Source organism: Amblyraja radiata, chromosome 35 (assembly GCF_010909765.2).
Source record: "Amblyraja radiata isolate CabotCenter1 chromosome 35, sAmbRad1.1.pri, whole genome shotgun sequence".
Classification (NCBI taxonomy): Eukaryota; Metazoa; Chordata; class Chondrichthyes; order Rajiformes; family Rajidae; genus Amblyraja; species Amblyraja radiata.
This window is the reverse complement of record NC_045990.1, coordinates 5,679,641-5,684,640: the sequence shown is the minus strand read 5'-3', so window position 1 is coordinate 5,684,640 and position 5,000 is coordinate 5,679,641.

Below are 5,000 nucleotides of genomic sequence, written 5' to 3'. Positions count from 1 at the left end.
TATATATATATATATATATATATATATATGTGTGTGTGTGTGTGTGTGTATATCTAGATATATAGATATAGATATACACACACACACACACACACACATATATATATATATATATACATTAATACTCACATGCACACACTCACAATATACACACAGTTATATATACACACACGCATATATATATATACATGTGTGTACGTATATTATACGTATATCTGGGTGTGTGTACATACATATATATGTGTGTGTGTGTGTATATATATATATATATACTGTATGGGTGTGTATATATATAATGTGTAGGAAGTAAGAATGCTGGAGTATCTCAGCGGGTCAGGCAGCGTCTCTGGAGATGAATAGGTGATGTTTCAGTTTGAGACCCATATATATATATATATATATATATATATATATATATGTAACACAGATATAGATACAAATCACATATATAGATAGCATATACTGACAGATACAGACACACATCAAATACATAGATCACAGGCATAGATATACACATGGATATATACAGATGTTAGTATACGGCGCTGCATTCGCTGTAAGGCAGCAACTCTACCGCTGCACCACCTGCGCTAAACCACCTTCTAGCAGGTACAAGAGGTATAGAAGTGTGAAAACGCACACCTCCAGGTTCAGGGACAGTTTCTTCTTCCCAGCTGTTATCAGGCGACTGAACCATCCTACCACAACCAGAGAGCGGTCCTGAACTACTATCTACCTCATTGGTGACCATCGGACTAGCCTTGCACTAAACGTTATCCCCTGATCGTGTATCTGTACACTGCAAAGGGCTCGATTGTAGTCATGCATTGTCTTTCCGCTGACTGGATAGCACGCAACAAAACCTTGGTACACATAGAAACATAGAAACATAGAAACTAGGTGCTGGAGGAGGCCATTCAGCCCTTCGAGCCAGCACCGCCATTCATTGTGATCATGGCTGATCGTCCCCTATCAATAACCCGTGCCTTCCTTCTCCCCATATCCCTTGACTCCACTAGCCCCTAGATCTCTATCTAACTCTCTCTTAAATCCATCCAGTGACTTGGCCTCCACTGCCCTCTGTGGCAGGGAATTCCACAAATTCACAACTCTCTTGGTGAAAACGTTTTTTCTCACCTCAGTCTTAAATGACCTCCCCTTTATTCTAAGACTGTGTGGCCCCTGGTTTTGGACTCGCCCAACATTGGGACCATTTTTCCTGCATCTAGCTTGTCCAGTCCTTTTTATAGAAACATAGAAAATAGGTGCAGGAGGAGGCCATTCGGCCCTTCGAGACAATAAACTAAACTGTAAATGTGGTAATCTAGATCATAGTTGCAAACCTTTCTAAATGAAAATAGTTAGATTGTGATATCTGAAGCAACTTTCTTACTTCCAAAAGGGTCTCGACCCGAAACGTCACCTATTCCTTCGCTCCATAGATGCTGCCTCACCTGCTGAGTTTCTCCAGCACTTTTGTCTACGTCTGTTACTTCCAATGATGTTTGACATTGGAGCAGGATTAAAATCCACTTCAGATGACGACATAATCTGTGGTTTATTTATAACAGGTCGAAGGAAACTGTCATAAACATTTCTGTTTTTCTCCATGCCATACGTTTAATTGGGCTCCTTTAAAGCTGATGAATGTGGAATTCAATGGCATGTGAGGCAATTATTGAAAATGGCACTGTTGTAATTGAGGGGACACCTGCTCTAGTCATATAGTACGACCCGCAAACTTGACCTATTGAGCCCTGGCCAATTATCATGCATTCATCCCACTCTTTTTAATTCTGCGCACGTTCTCAGCGGAGCTTATCCTAGGCAAGATTTTTATTTTACCAGAGAGAGTGGTGGCTGCCTGGAACACACTGCCAAGGGTGGCTATAGTCACACAGTCAGAGGGCATACAGCGTGGAAACAGGCCCTGTGGCCCAACTTGCCCAAACCGGCCAACATATCCCAGCTACACTAGTCCCACCTGCCTGCATTTGGTCCATATCCCTCTAAACCTGTCCTATCCATGTACCTGTCTAAATGTTTCTTAAGCATTGCGATTGTCCCAGCCTCAACTATCTCCTCCGGCAGCTCGTTCCATAAACACACCGCCCCTTGTGTAAGAACGTTCCTATTCATTCTTTCCTCCCTCAATTTAAACTGACTGGATAGTCCTCTGGTTCTCAATTCTCCTACTCTGGGCAAGAAACTCTGTGCGTTTATGTTACAGTTGTACAAGACCTGCATTTGTTTGTGGGGATTGGATAAGAAAGTGGGATGACATGGAACTATTGCGAATGGGTGATTGATGGTCAGCATAGTTTTGAAGGGCCGAAGGGCCTGATTTATAGCCCTGTCCCACGGTACGAGTTCATTCCAAGAGCTCTCCCGAGTTTAAAAAAAATCAAACTCGTGGTAAGCACGGAGAATGAACGTAGCGGGTACGTCGGAGCTCGGGGACGTCTCTTAGCGGCTCGTAACGCTAACGGCAGGTACTCGGGAAGACTCGCTAACGGCAGGTAAGCACGGGAAGACTCGTGAAGATTTTTCAACATGTCGAAAAATGTCCACGAGAGCCCCGAGTACCGATGAGCGGCCATTACCGTAAATCTCCGAGTTCGAATCAGGGCAAACTCGGGAGAGCTCTTGGAATGAACTCGTACCGTGGGACAGGGGTTTTAGGCTGCAATTCTGAAGAACTATATTCTTCCTCCGTGTTCTACCTTGGAAACTTGAACATCGGGAATGAAGAAGGTTACAAAAAGTGCTGGACATCATCTGGTCCATCACAGGTACTGACCTCTCCACGAGAGAAGGGATCTACAGGAATCACTGCCTCAAAAAGGTATTGTGGTTGTTAATTTATTGATTTTGCCTTTGGTTATTATATATTACTGGTGTATGCCTGGCTGTTATGTTACTGCAAGTAAGATGGTTTCATTGTTCCATTGTCATACATAGGATAATTAAACACTTCGTTTCACTGTCTGTATTTTCTCGTTATTGCCTTCTCCACAGCCAACAATGAACCCTTGTGGGCTCCACCTGTCCTTGTTCATCGATGCCGGCTTCCATTTGTCCTTTTGTATCATCTGTTCTTTGTACCTTTTGCATAGCTCTAGTTTCCCTCTCCCCTGCCTCTCCCGACCCGAAACGTCACCCATTCCTTTTCCCCAGAGACGCTGCCTGACCCGCTGAGCTACTCCAGCTTTGTGTATCAATTCTTCGAATAAAACATGTGTTCAAGAAGGAACTGCAGATGCTGGAAGATCGAAGGTACACAAAAATGCTGGAGAAACTCAGCGGGTGCAGCAGCATCTATGGAGCGAAGGAAATAGGCGACGTTTCGGGCCCGAAACCCTTCTTCAGACTTCGAATAAAACACTCTTGTTTGTCTACTTACCAGACAAATCAATTCCATGTTTCCCTTTCATCTCCACTGTGAGGATAACTAGGGTGATGGATAATATCAGTGGAGGCATCAGAGCAACCCATTGTGTTTACTTGCTCCATAAATTGGCCAGTATTATTCAGCACGGGGGCCCAGCGGTAGAGTTGCTGCCTTACAGCGAATGCAGCGCCGGAGACCCGGGTTCGATCCCGACTACGGGTGCTGTCTGTACGGAGTTTGTACGTTCTCCCCGTGACCTGCGTGGGTTTTCTCCGAGATCTTCGGTTTCCTCCCACACTCCAAAAACGTACAGGTTTGTAGGTTAATTGGCTTCGGTAAATGTAGAAATTGTCCCTGGTGGGTGTAGGATAGCGTTAGTGTGCGAGGATCGCTGGTCGGCGCGGACCCGGTTGGCCCAAAGGGCCTGTTTCCACAGTGTATCTCTAAACTAAACTAAACTAAACTAAATGGTATGGCACAGGATCAGGCCATTCGGCCCTTAACACTACCTTCGACTATCCTCGATTACCTACGACCAACATGCCGACCTACTACGACCTACTTCGACTAAACCTGCGAGTAAAAAAAATAGCAATTTTTTTTCCCATGCCAACCAATCTTTACTTGCGGGCATTTTTCAGCATGCTAAAAAATACTCCTCGAACAAACTGGGGCCTCGCGTATGCGGGGACTTCTCTCGAGCATGAAGGAGAGTTACATAGACCTCCTAGGACCACGTGTCGACCATGCTGCGAGTTTGAGTCGAGCGCAAACTCTTCTAAACTCGCCAATTAGGTCTGCGCAGTGGGACATGCCCTTAAGCCACAGCCAAGCAAGGAGGGCAGTGGGTTTAAAAGTGCCCACAGCTATTGTAGAATAGAATAGATTCAAATTGAATATTTCATTGCCACAGATGACAAGCCACAGTGAAACTCTCTGCTTGCATACCCCGGCCAATAGTCGCCCATATAGGTTGCTTACAAAGTTACAGATTCCTCCCCCCAACCGGTCCTCGTTTGTTCGATTCCCCCCTCACGGCAGTCCCCCCCCCTCACGGCGGTCCCCCCCACTGGCTCCTCCGTTGTTCCTACCCTCGGCGGCAACGTCCTCACTTCCACGTGGCCGTGCCTCATCCGTCAGCAGGCGCCATCATCGACCACCGCACCGACCTCTTCACCTTTGACCTCGCGATGCTTCACCTCTGACCTCGCGATGCTCCACCTCTGACCTCGCGATGCTCCACCTCTGACCTCGCGATGCTCCACCTCTGACCTCGCGATGCTCCACCTCTGACCTCGCGATGCTCCTCCTCTGACCCGCGATGCTTCACCTCTGACCTCGCGATGTTTCACCTCTGACCCCGCGAGGCTCCACCTCTGACCTCGCGAAGCTTCACCTCTGACCTCGCGAAGCTTCACCTCTGACCTCGCGAAGCTTCACCTCTGACCTCGCGATGCTTCACCTCTGACCTTGCGATGTTTCACCTCTGACCCGCGAGGCTTCACCTCTGACCCGCGAGGGCCACTTTAGCATGAATGGGAAGCGAGGAGATAGGAATGACTGGCATATTGATGTCTTGGGAACAGAGTGTGGAGTTGAGACTGAAACA